Source organism: Siphateles boraxobius, unplaced genomic scaffold (genome assembly GCF_051911475.1).
Source record: "Siphateles boraxobius isolate OS27281-9 unplaced genomic scaffold, OSU_SipBor_1 6, whole genome shotgun sequence".
Taxonomy (NCBI): domain Eukaryota; kingdom Metazoa; phylum Chordata; class Actinopteri; order Cypriniformes; family Leuciscidae; genus Siphateles; species Siphateles boraxobius.
The window spans coordinates 260,292-273,979 of record NW_027509186.1 but is presented as its reverse complement, the minus strand read 5'-3'; the positions used below and the strand labels follow the sequence as shown (position 1 = coordinate 273,979).

Below are 13,688 nucleotides of genomic sequence, written 5' to 3'. Positions count from 1 at the left end.
AAATAAATAAATAAATAAATAGAAGTAATGCAATTATAAACTGCCTCATAAGGCGACAGTGTGTTGAGGGAACAGCTCCTGCCACAGAATGCTAAAATTAATTTAATTACAATTATGTTTTAAGTTCTAAGAAACATGGAATACAAATACACAAACAAAACAAACCAAAGCTTGTCCAGCTTATCCAATTATAAACTGCCTAAGTAGGCGACAATGAGTTGATGGAACTCCTCCTGGCACAGAATATGATGTTTTATTAACAAAGTTCGGGAGAAGCACGTTCAGATAATTAACACGGGTGGAGAGCACTCAGCAATCATGATTAAAACGGTACATATAGACTCAGCACTCTCACCTCATTTCTCTGACAGTTTAGCAGCGTCCCTCCACCACCCCTTCTCCACTCTTCTAGTCCTAAACCACTTTACATACAGGGGGGAGTACTCTGGGTTCGGGCCGAATTCCGAGCTCGGAGCCCTCCCCCCGTACAGCACGCCAAATACGCATTATACTTTATTCCCTTTAATTGTATGTAAGTGTGAACTCGTGAAATATTGTGTGTTGTAGCAACTGCCAAACAGCTGCCGCAGGCGTTGGATACTCAATGTCTAAAACATAAAATAATTTAAAGCATGTATCCACAGCTTGTAAAAGGCTGTCTTGCTCTAGTGCCGCTCCTCCCACAATGACGAAGGCTTGTGAGCAGTTGAATTTGTCCCCAAGCTGCAGGACATGAGGGAATTGCCTCCGTTGCTCCTCCTCCTCCAAATACTTGATGATGTTTGTTCCAACCTTTAAATAGAAATTTTAAATGGTAAATATGCACAAATGGATCAAATATTACCCCAAATGTGTTGTCATAAATGATGTACCTACAGGCTGTAAATCAACAAATGCTTGTTTTGCCTCATGGTAAGAGGGCCGAGCCATCTTGTAGCCTGTTTTGTGTGGCAATGGAGGAAGGATAGCTGGCAGGGTTTTTAAAGCAACATCTCCAAGAGTGTCTTTACATAAAACAGAAAGAACAATGGATTAATCTTTAAACAAGTGCATTATATCATAGACAAAATATTATAACTTGACATGAAAGTACAGAGCTGTTGTGCAGGATTTTCTCACCAGAAGAAATGTTATTGGGTACACAAAATAACCCAACATTTTTTAGAGTGTACAGACAGTGTTTTTATTTTACTCTAGATTAAGAATGCTAGGACACTGGAAGAACTCGTGGAACTCGCAGATAAGCACTCCAGCATGCTTCAGACAGCAGGATGCTATAATGCCTGAGGACACTGGAGGATAAGGAAAAAGTTGTGGATGGTTACATCCAGTGGTACTTCACCTACCGCAACCATGTTTCCTTCCAGAGGTAGGTCACTCTGACTACTTTGTAAGAATTCAAACGAGAATTTGAATGAAACTCAAATGAGTGTCTAACAAATGTGAGTCCTACTGGCAATAGCATTAAGAACTTACCATGATCTGCCTCTTCCCCTCACCCACAACCCAACCCGGTAATAGGTTCAAGGATGGCCTGGCTACCCTCAACTTTTTCAACGCTCTGGAACAGCATCCCTCCATTTTCCTGCCCTACATGTGTTACAGTGCGGAAGACCTGACAGCCGAGAGTGTAGAGTCACTGTTCCGTCCAGAAATGAGCCCAACTGGTAGCTCAAATCGCCATGAGGAGGAGAGAGTGCTTGGCTACTGGCTGGACTACTTAATCGCTGTAAAAGGTATAATTTTCTGTATGTTGTTTGAAGTGAAGTTCACAAATGGATGATAAATCTCAATGTGTTTCTTTACTCCCAACCCCCACAGAGGAAGGGTCAGGGATGTCCTTGCAGGACATTCTGATGTTCGCCACAGGCCTGAAAGAAATCCCAGCAGCAAAATTAATACCACAGCCTCAACTCACATTCCAGAAAACACTCAAGGTTTCCTGAGGCTAATGTCTGCGCGAACACATTAAAACTCCCGATCTTACCCTCATATGAAATCTTTGAGGAAGCCATGAATTATGGAATCAAGAACGCTCCAGGATTTGGGCTCCATTGAGGTGTCAATCAGAAATTAATTATCAGTGGCAAATTTGCATTATTGTTGTTACTGTTTGCATTGCACTTTGCACTGTTACATTGTTTACAGAAATCCATTTTTTTTTTATAAGAAAAGGTGCAAGTTTCTCTATTTGGAAACTTTTCATGGCAGATTTACATTGCTGTTACTGTTCGCACTTTACTATTTGTATGGTTACATGGTTTACAGAAGTCCAATGATTTTTTGTATAAGAAAAGGTGCAAGTTTCTCTATTTGGAAACTTTCCGTGACAGATTTACATTGCTGTTACTGTTCGCACTTTACTGTTTGTCAGTATTTTAACAGTTAAAATAAATAAAATAATTTTTATAAGAAAATGTAAGTTTGTCTATTCTGAAACATTTTGCAAGAGCCATCAGAATGAAGTTTATTTGTTGTTGCATAAATTGGTCATGAAATGTTACCGATCTAGCATGAAAGTCACCATTAGCTTCAGCATACCGTATTTATCAACACTGTTAACACCAAAAGCATACATTGTGATGGTGGAAAAAGTAAGGGAAGTCATTGCAATCGATTAATATCTTTGCTTTTAATTTAACCTTTAATTTAAGGTGTCCATATCAGTACACCACACTGGAGGCAATGCTGTCTGAAAGAAAATAAATTGCCTACACGTCTGTTAGTTCTCTCTCTCAAAGACCAGCCATATCCTTAAGTCTAATGTAGTTGTCAACAGCAGCTGGCCAGTTGATGGGTGGAGCGAGCTGGCTCTGTCTCTCCAAGTTGGCAAAATATGCTTGGAGGTTAGCATCTCCACACAAACTGTTTGTGGGTGGCAGAAGGTCTTTGAACTCCTGTAACACTTGGGGATCCACTGGGAATCCACAATCCCTTCCACCAAACCTAAGGCCGCACAGAAAGCACAACAGTGAACTCATTTTGAATAGTGTTTAAATCTCAAAGGGAAACCAACCAAACATTTATTGAAAATGACAATACAGGTGTTACATACAAACCTGTGAGGCAGGTTGTAAATGGTATCAGGTTTCCCAGATGGACAGAGAGACTGCCGGACGGGTCTGATGGTATGGTTATTCCAAAGCTCTCGGTGTTCATCAAGCTCTTTCTGAAAGATGCCCAGGAACACATACCGTACAAGGCACTTGTGTTCATGGGTGCCATTGAAGTAGTGTCTCTCTCTCAGGTCACTGAATAAATCCATCCAGAACTGTGTCCTAATAATGGAGTACAGTGATTTTAGTTCTGTATAAATGTTTCTAATACAAATACTTAAATTATGTGACAGTCTTGGAAAACAACATTCTGCACTGCATTCACCAGTGCAGAATGGACTGTCAACACTTATTACAATTTGAAACAGTCAACCATGCACACTAATCCTTTTACTTATCATAACTATTGCACAATCGGCAGTACACAGCCTGATCCATGTATGACGCTCATATAAATAAGCCTACATTTTCAAAGTCAGCATTGTATGGTTCCAACCCAGCATAATATTACGAAAAGATTACAGAAATATGAAACAGTATTGAAAAATATGTGAGTAACAGTATTGTTAAACGTACCTCTGTTTCCTGAAAAAGGACCACCAACTTTCAATCCTTTGATTGGCAGTTGAAGTGCCATACATGTGGCTGAGAGAACCTGCAAAGTCATCGGTGTGGTCCTCTCTTAAAGAACAGTGGATGGCAGCCATGTCTCCATTTTCTGTCCCACAGTCTGTCCTAAGACGAGCCGGAAGGCCACAGCTCGAAACACACTGCAGGTAATGGTGAGCTATGTAAGGAACTCAGGTTTTGGAAATATTAATAATCAATAATATCTTGTTATTATTAATTATAAATATTTGGGTCAGTTAATTGGATTAACTTGATGTGGCTGAATTAATATTACAATCAATTAATCAGTTCTTCCAACGAACTATTTTGATTATTAATTTATTCTAATAAAGGGTATCTTTCCATGGCCACCGAAGAATAATTATTTCTTCGCCTGTACAGTACTTTGAGCCAGTAGCAAAAACCGTGATCGAAAAGGGACTTGTATTGCAAACAAAACAGAACCAAATACATATTATGTACAAGTTTTATTAACTAAATATAGATATTTATATGAATATAAATAAACTAAACAACATACACACATGAATACATAAATAGGTTAGTGATAGGATGAAATTGGAAACCGGAAGAGGGTCTATGAGAAGAACCATCAGAATTTCATTTTCACATTTCATTGAATTGAATACTTGCATTTGTAATGGGAACAATTCTTGAAGTTGTTGAAAATTGGAGTCGTTGATGGTTCCGGCAGTGTCAAGTGGAAGTTGGTTGAGCGTTCTCTTTCTCCAGGAACGCATGACTGGTTTGGTGAAGGCCTGGGACTCTGTTGAGGCCACGCCGAGCACCCAGGAGAAGTGAGGAAGTCGGAAGGATGGGTGATTGGAGTCGTTGTTGGTTGGAGTCTTTGTTGGTTGGAGTCTTTGTTCCAAAACTCCTGAGATTGTCCTTGGTTCTTTGTGAGAGAGTCTTCTCTCTTTTCCATGAGGCCGGATCTGGTTGGAATCGAGGCCTGCTGGGCCCTGGGGCCCCCGTGGAGGGGGAGGGGGCTCCCCAGTCTCACCAGAACAGTGTTGCGGCTGGATGAAAAAACTAAGAGAGGGCGGTCACTGTTGCCTGCCTCTGATATACCCTGAGAAAAGAACCAACCCCTAAGGTTTGAACTGACCTATGAGTAAGGTGACATGTCCGAGAGGGGAAGCGGCTCTTAGTTGATTTATGGTCTTTGTCCCCAGCATGCTTAGACTGTTCATTCAAGCTCAAATAGACATAACAAATTCACATTGCATTCTAAGAGAAGGTGATGTACATCAAAGTGTGTGTCATTAAATGAGGATTAATTTGCTAGGAAGCATGATACAGGTGAGGTTATATTGACCGTTGGGTGGTTGTTCAACCACACACACCCCAATCAAACATACCATGTTGTTATACCTAATAGTACACGAGACAGTAAATCATCACAGTTTCTGTGAGGCATGTTCCTTCATAGATCAGAGTAACACCGCAAAGTTTATTTAATTAAAGATGGACTCTCTCTCTTAAGCATGTGGCGCATGTGGCCACATTCCTTTGAGGTCGTAAAGTCTGTTATCAGTCTTAAAGTGTTCTGTAACCGGACACCCGGCTGACAAAGTAACTTCATTTGTGAGGTTAGTTTTGGGGGAGAGTTTCATAGACCTTTATATTCATTAAATATAGTGAATATGAATAATTAGTGTGTGTCTGATTGGTCCAGACCCTACAGGTATTAGATTATTTTTTGGATTCACTGGCTTCTGTGAAGCGTTGAGCTAATATGACGCTGTTCCTGGAAATGGGAAGGCTGTTTGTAGCGAGCTGTAGTCGCGCTGATCGGGGGTGACAACCTGTCTCTGCAACTCCTTGTTAGTATATTGGAAAGTATCTCCGCCTGTCAAGCGTAAGGCCGGGGTTCGATTCCCCGACGGGGAGATCCAGTCCTTTACTGCTGCCAAAAGACCAGTACAAAAGTTTTGCTGCAGCAAACGAGTTACAGGAGGAGCTGGCCAGGGTCCCCGGACAACTGTTTTAACGACAGCTTGAGCAAAATGCAATGCGTTGGCAGGTAATCGAACCCAGGTCAACTGCTTGGAAGGCAGCTATGCTCACCACTATACCACCAATGCAAGACCGTTGGATGTAGGCTGGAAGCCCTGTTGTGCGGTCAGCAAAGAAATTTTGCAATACATTAGCAGCTGGCAGGTGCAGATGAACTGAAACTCTCTTTGTTTGGACCTGGCACTTAAAAAAAATTGCATGAACTTATTGACTTGACCTACCAGGCTCCATATTAAAAAACAAGGTCTCTAATTTAATAATGTAACACGTTTTATACAGACACTTCATATTTGACACATGACGCCGTTCCTGGAAGTCGCTCTGATCGGGTACATCTACCGGTCTCTACAACTCCTCGTTAGTATAGTCGAGGTATAGTATAGTAGTATAGTATAGTATTTTTAGAAGATGGCTCCTTCCCATAATCTGCCCTGCAAGCAGTGTGACAGTCTTTAAATTCCACAAACAACAGTATAGAGGTCATTCGGCATGGCAGTCTACCTACAGCTCCTTGGTACGATGGCCTTCATCAGTCTCAAAAGTAAGGGTTTAGTAGCGAATTGCAGCATTTATATTTAAAATGCCTCCACTTGTTTCCGCCGGATTTAGAACTGAGAACCTTTCGCGTGTAAAGCGAACATGATAACCACTACACTACGGAAACTTGATTTGTATGTCAGTCCCACCTCTTCTAGGGTACGCTTGTTCAAAAGCAAATTAAATTATAGACTGCCCAGTGTTTTTAACATGGCAAAAGCTGCTAATTTTGTTGGCAGACAAACATTTTTTATTACTGTACAGGAAACCTCAATGGTCATTTGTTTTATTTTTGTCCTTTTCTAAAGAGATTGAACCACAAACATCCCTGCAAGTGTACTGACCTGATCAACAGAAAATCGCATATGAAATTTTTACAAAAACCACCCACAGTTTCCGCCCAGTTTCGAACTTTCGCGTGTGATGGCCTTCAACTGTCTCAAAAGTAAGGGTTTGTAGCAAATTGCAGCATTTATATTTAAAATGCCTCCACTTGTTTCCGGCCAGTTTTGAACTGAGGACCTTTCGCGGCGGGAGTCGAAAATGGTTAAGCTTAACTTCCCTTAACTTTTCCCATTCATTCTCTATGGTAGTGCTTAACACTACGGATGCAATATACCTTTGGCCACACGTAGACTTCCTGGTGCGGTTTCGCTTTTCCGTGGCGGGTAGTTTAAAAAGCATAGTGTCATCTGTCAGTCATTCGCAGTGGAGGAGGGGAGACCCGTTTTACGAACGGAGAGATATTTGTTTACCGACTTGTCAGTAAACTTGTTTTGTTTTGTTGCTGTCTAAACTACCTGCAGACAGATTTTCCCTCAGGTGACTGCATATACATTATTATTCAAATATTTTATAATTTAAATTGCATGTATATTGTCATGTAATCGTATTGTTATCGTGTTGAATGGATTGTGACGATAAGAAACAGTAAACTCCTCGTTGTGAATACAGCCTTTATTTTATAAGAGTATCTTTGTTTGTAAAGGTGAATGTTTCATCATAATCTCTCACTATGCTTAAAATATATGTTAACTGTGCAGTAAGATGTAATGTGCAGTAGTATGGAGGACCAAACCTGCAATTAAAAATGAATGAATGAATAAATAAATGAATAAATAGATAGATAAATAAATGTGATAATAGGAAAATAAATAAAGGAATAAACGACTTGATAAAATAAATATGATTCATTTTAATCAAATGTATTTTTGTATATTTTTCCCCTAATTTATATTTTTTTGCTTTTATATTTTAATGTATTTGTATTATTTTTAATTGTATTTATTTATTATTTTATTTATTTGTTTGTTCCATTTATTCTTATATTTATTTATGCATTCATTTATTTGTATGTTTATTTATTCCAATATGTATTTATTTTCAGATTTATTTATTTTAATCTTTATTTATTTTTATTTTTCTTTCTTTAGTTTTATATCTATTCTTACATTTTTTTGATGTGCATGATAATTAGATTGGTTGGTTTTGCTTACCAAATATAAATATTAATTAGCAAATAAATAAAAGCAGAAAATAAATTAAGGGAAATAATACAAAAATTAGTTTGATAAAGAATAAATCATATTTATTTTATCAAGTCGTTTATTCCTTTATTAATTTTCCTATTATCAAATTTATCTTTTTATTTGTTTACATGTTTATTTATTCATTTAATTTCTGCGGGTTTGGTCCTCCTATAGGCAAGGCAAGGCAAGTTTATTTATATAGCACATTTCATACACAATGGTAATTCAAAGTGCTTCACATAGAAGAAATTAAAATAATCAAAAGAAATCAGAATAATTAAAACAGTTTAGAATAAAAGATAAAATACAGAAATCAGAATAATTAAAACATAAAATAAAATACAGTGCAAACAGTCGGACGAACAGTGGCACAGTGCTCATTCAGTAAATGCACAGTTAAACAGATGTGTTTTGAGTCTGGATTTGAATGTGACTACTGTAGGAGCACATCTGATCTCTTCTGGAAGCTGGTTCCAGCTGCGGCTGGCATAGTAGCTAAAAGTAGCTATAATGTAATTAATAATGCTACTATAATGTAGTAGCTATAATGTAATTAATATCAGACACACACATATATTACATTTAAATTACAAACAAATATATATATGTGTACAATTTAATGGTATAATTTAACATTTTTAATTAGTTAACTTGTTAACTTTTTATATATACATATAAACATTTTTAAAGCAATTTAAATAATGAATATTAAATAATGCAAATTTAATAAACAGTACGTGCTCTAAGGCTGCATTTATTCAGTTAAGAAACAGTAATATTATGGAATATTATAGCATTGTAAAATAACTCTTTTATATATATCACTGATGCTTTAGTATTAACTGTCTTATTTCATTTTGTTACTGTAAGTATTTAAATGCTTATGCTGAGACACTAATGAATACATTCTGATTTCAGAACAGCATCATGAAGAAAACAGTGTTCTTCCCAGGGAAAGTCAAAGTGTCTTTCAGGAAAGGCCCGTCGGGCCATTTACGCCGGGACGCATCAGAAGAGGCAAAAAGAATTAAAGACAACCCTTCACTGCAGGACAAGTCAACACCTCAAAGAGAAGATCTGGTCAAGTTGAACGCCCGTTCTGTTGTGTTACATAGAGGAGGGGATGTCTCTGACAAGCAAGAGGTGTTGGGAGAATGCATTCTTCAGTTCGGCAAGTACAAGGGCAAGTCTTTCAAGTGGTTATTAGAGAATGATGTCAGCTATGCTTTGTACCTGTCCGATAAGGTTGAGGAAGAAGAACAGGCTGGGCAGTTCAACCCAGAGGGTCCATGCAAGGATAGCCTCATTTCCTTTCTTGAGTATTCAAGAAGCTTCAAGGAAATTGAAGATTTTAAACAGTATCTGTCTCAAAGGCCAGACGCAGTGCCAGTTTTGACAGAGGATGACAATACTGTTGGATTTGGATCCAGAGCACAAGACACTTGGAGGAAGATTTGGGATACCAGGGCAGACGGATATGCTTTCTTTATAATGAGGCAGAAGTGTGTGCCAGGCAGCAAAATGTACAATTTGCAGCAGTATCTTTTAAAACAGCAGCAAAAACAGATGACCAAAAACACTCCTCCGATGCCCTCACCATCAGCTTCCGCTGCAAGACCACCTGTTCCTTCCATTACTGACTCTGATCAGCCTGGTGAGTTAATAAAATTCATGCAAGTTTGCTTATATTGATTCTTAAAGCCTGCCTAGCTACTGATGCATTTGTCATATTTTATAGTAATGGAGGAGGATGAAGAACTGGAGAGGATGATGCTGAGTATTTCTCCAACAAAATATCTCACACAGCTGAGTAAGTAAATCAAGTATTGTGTCATGTGTGTTATATATACCCATGTCAAATTCTTATAAAATTGGTATAAAATTGTACATACTGGAGAGAAACCATTCAAATTATAATGCCTAATTTTTAGGATCATCTGCAGCCACAGGATCCACAGTCTTATCTACAACAGGTTACTTTACACATCAGTTTTGGAGGCTTATTCGGTTACATACAGACTTATCCTCCATTTCTGATTTTTAATTATCTTATTTGTTGTTTTGGCAGTGTTCTTGCCTGTTCTAAAAAACATGTTCTTTTGTTCTAACTACTGTCAAGGTTTGAATATACCAGTGGTGAGGGTGAGTGCACTTCATGAATTGTATGCATGCTATTTAAACTGTTTTTATTTGTTGTGAAAAAGTGGACTGTTTACTTACAGACATTTGAACATTATCAGAATGTGCATTACTAGAATAAATAACAAAATACATAGAATAAAATAATAAATAACGATTAGTCATTTAATGTAGTCAAGACAATCAAATACATATCATGTACATTCAGTGTTTTAATATGTTTTTAATTTCCTCCCTGTGCTTTTCCTTGCAGCTCTGCCGCAACCTCCATCAACATCAGCTCCTGTGTGTAGGCCTTCTACACAGGGTGAAGGCTTTATACCACCTCAAGCAGCACAATCAGCACCTCCACCTGCACCAATGCCGTCTGCACTGACTGAAACCCCTGTTCCCAGCTACTTGAACAAAAAAAGTAAAGACAGTTAAACACACGAGCATTAAATGTGTTATACACGCATATATATATATATGCATTTATTTCCTTTGCTTTGTGTTCCGTGCAGTTCTGACACAGCTTTCACCACTATCACATGCAGTCTCTAGTTCTCCCAATCCACCAGCTCCTGTGTGTAGACGTTCTTCACAGACTGATGGCTCTGTACCACCTCCTGCAGCACAATCAGCACCTACAGCTCCTGCATCAATGACGTCTGCACAGACGGAAGCACCTGTTACTAGCTACTTGCAAGATATTAGCCACTGGAACTGCTCTCTTCATCAAAGAATTTGGATGAAAACAGAGATGGAGTCCATGGGGCTCTGGCCAGGATCACACCCAGTAAGACACCTAATGAATATGGTCTCCTTGTGGCGCTATCCACCTCAGCCTGAGCTTATAGAGACAAACATGGGCCTTCCGTCACCAAAGTACTTCCAGCTCCATCCCTTTTTCATTTGGAAACCTGAGCACAGTATAAATGAAAGGCTTAGAAACAACTACATCCTGCCCTGTCTCTACAGCTGTCCAAATCCTCATGTTGTGTCCTCAGGTGTGGGAAGACCCCGAGTGATCCTTGGCACTAGTGGGCAATATTACATCCTTGCTTCATGTCTGTGCTGTAAGGCATGTAAAAAATACTGGTTCGCTGATAAACCTCATTGGGTGGACATGCTACCACAGCGATTCAGAAACATCTTGCCAACCTTCCTCACCCATAAGAAGGCAATCTGTAAAACTGTGATGGATGAACTGAGGCGCTCTGGAAAATCCCCTAATGACATGGCCAACCAGCTGTCTGAGGTGCTTCGCCTTAAGTTTGAAAGAGCCCACCTGGCATACCTTCTCATTGTGCAGAACGTCAGGGATGCTGAAGCAGGGCTGTATGGCCAGGAAACCATCACAGGAGCATTGAGGAAGGATGACACACCTGCTTCGTTTGGGGGTTACGAAGATACTGATGGGTGGCATGGGGTGTCTGTGTCTGCACATTATCTGGTGGAGTGCCTGCTTCAGGAATATCACAGGCAAGAGGCAGCTCTCACTCAGCTCCTTCAAGGAACTTTTGGACAGGTTTTCAGATCAGATCACACACGCAAAGATGCTAAAAAAGTGACCCTCTCATCTGGCACAATGTCATCCTACGCTGTGATGAACGAGAACTGGATGATCCTGTCCTGGGTGATGCTGCAGTCTGAGAGTGAGCAATCCTTGACGTCAATGTACTGTGGGATGGCCAATCGCTACAGTGCTGCTGGCATATAGGGGTGGTGATGTCGCAGTGGATAATACACATGCCTTTGGTGTGAGAGACCGGGGTTCGAATCCACTGCGAGACACCAATGTGTCCCTGAGCAAGACACTTAACCCCTAGTTGCTCCAGAGGCGTGCGAAATATAGCAATTGTAAGTCGCTTTGGATAAAAGCGTCAGATAAATCTTGTTCTATAACCAAGATGGCGCCGCAGATGGCTGCCTCGGTGTGGAGCTTTCCATACCCAAGGCCAAGTACCAGTGGGTGGACAGGTAAGAATAATCACATCTCATCACACATCACATCAAGATGTGTAAGCAAAGGTAATGAATACATTAAAATGTATTTCCCTTTTATGTACTTAGGGACTGCTGTGCTGCTTTCAGAGTGATGGACCCAGGACAGTATGAGCACCAGCAGTGGGAAGCTTGGAGGACCACTGAAGCTACTGTGGCAGAGGTTACATCAGGAAACCTCAAGAATGTAAATGCCGCTTGCCAGAAGTACAATGAGGACATGGTGGTTAAACTAGACTTGTTTAACTGTATGCGGCGATTCACCAGGGAATGTGTTTCGGAGCACCATCCTCTGTATAGCTCGTTCTGCCAGTTCCTCTCTTCTGCCTTCTCTGTAGTAGATCAGAGTGACCTGGAGAAACTGAGGAACGCATACAAGTTCTGTGGAACTGAGCCTGCTAATCCCACAAAGCAGCACATCAGAGCGCACTGCAGGACAAAAGTGCCACATCCTAGAGAGCTGGTCCAAAGAGTGGAAGAAGTACTTCACCATTTCCATCTTGCAAAGGATCCCAACAACATCTTCCTTTTTAAACCCTCAATGCTAAAATTGTGGTGGATTCAGCGTATCCACATCCTTAGAGGCTGCCTGAGTGACCCTGAGGTGGAGGAAGGAATCCTCTACAGACATGGTGGAACGCTACAACTGAATCATGTCAAGGGTGAAGGAGCTGCTATGGCCATCTGGATCCCTGTCAGAGGCACTTCACAGCAAGAGGGGTTTCATTTCCACCAGGCTCAGTGGGTAACGGGTAATCGCGTCTCTCCTGAGCTGTTCCAGCCGCAGGGTATGACTGGTGTCGCACGCTGGAATTATCAGCGGCTGGTGGACCTGAAACAGCCTGGGCTTGTCTTACCTGGAGTGTTTGACCCTGTTTTGATGTTGGAGTTAAACAGGGCATCTATAAGAGTGACTGGGCAACCCAAATATCCAGCCTTCCACATCTCCAGCTGGGACACAATAGAGAGGTTTGGCCTACAATATGTGGAGCCAGGCTGTCGACCTGTGCCTCTTGACTTTGACAAACACAAAAGCAGGAAGACAGACCTAGGGATGCAAGAAGCGTCTTCATCTGGCACTCAGTTCTCATTTCCATCTCAGGTAAGCCTTTAAAGTTCTTTGATAACAGACTTTTTATTAAAAAACAAGTACTTTATAATTCTCGCTCGCATATTACACTAATTTTGCTGAATTTCAGAAATGCTTAGAGGATTCCTCTTCTGCTGAGACCGCTCTTGCTGCTGAACCAGAGGCCACCCCCCAGACTTTCATTTTTCAATGTTTTTCTACTCCGAGTGCTGTGACAGTGAAGGAAAAAACATCTGAGGAGTTTCTTTTAGATGCAGGTAATTATATTATTCTGTTATACTGTTTCTGCTCGGTTTCGAACCAAGGACCTTTCGCGTGTTAGGCGAATGTGATGACCACTACACTACAGAAACCTATTGTTGAGACGGTTGTGCTTTTTAGAAGATGGCTCCTTCCCATAATCTGCCCTGCAAGCAGTGTGACAGTCTGTAAATTTCACAAACAACAGAACAGAGGTCATTCGGCACACACCTAGTGTCATTGGGCATGGCAGTCTGCCTACAGCTCCTTGGTACGATGGCCTTCACCTGTCTTAAAAGTAAGGGTTTTGTAGCGAATTGCAGCATTTATATTTAACATGCCTCCACTTGTTTCCACCCAATTTTGAACTGAGGACCTTTTGCATGTAAAGCGAACGTGATAACCACTACACTACGGAAACTTGGTTTGGATCTCATTCCCACCTCTTCTAGCGAAGCGACT

General features: G+C 40.4%; 1 non-coding gene across 1 annotated transcript; it reads right to left on the bottom strand.

Annotated features, from left to right (window-relative positions):
* Window positions 1–13,266: 13,266 nt before the first annotated feature.
* On the bottom strand, window positions 13,267–13,339 carry trnav-aac (transfer RNA valine (anticodon AAC)). The gene has a single exon. It is a non-coding gene; the product is annotated as a tRNA-Val (tRNA).
* Between the last annotated feature and the right edge of the window lie 349 nt (window positions 13,340–13,688).